Genomic DNA, 337 nt, shown 5'->3' with positions numbered 1-337 from the left:
AACTATACAAAAATTGTAGTCTTTTTATAATCAAATTTTAATTTTAATTTTTAATACAGTTAAACATCTTTAAACCTAATTAATCTTTTTAAAATTAATCCTAAAAAGTTATTTTTTTGAGTTTTAAAGAGGGTACTTTAATCATTTAAAATTGTTTCGAGGGTTACTTGAAACCGGATGATGTTTGGACTCGGATGCGAGGCCCAAATGCTCAGAGGAGTAGCCTCCGACCTGTCCTGCGTCAGAGATCTGCCGTCCGAGTTGTGCATTGGAAAAGTGGGGGGTGGTACCTGCAAGACACTCCAATGCCTAAGTCAGCAAGGAGTTAAGCAGGTTT

Source organism: Arachis ipaensis, chromosome B08 (genome assembly GCF_000816755.2).
Source record: "Arachis ipaensis cultivar K30076 chromosome B08, Araip1.1, whole genome shotgun sequence".
Taxonomy (NCBI): Eukaryota; Viridiplantae; Streptophyta; class Magnoliopsida; order Fabales; family Fabaceae; genus Arachis; species Arachis ipaensis.
This window is presented reverse-complemented; position numbering follows the sequence as displayed.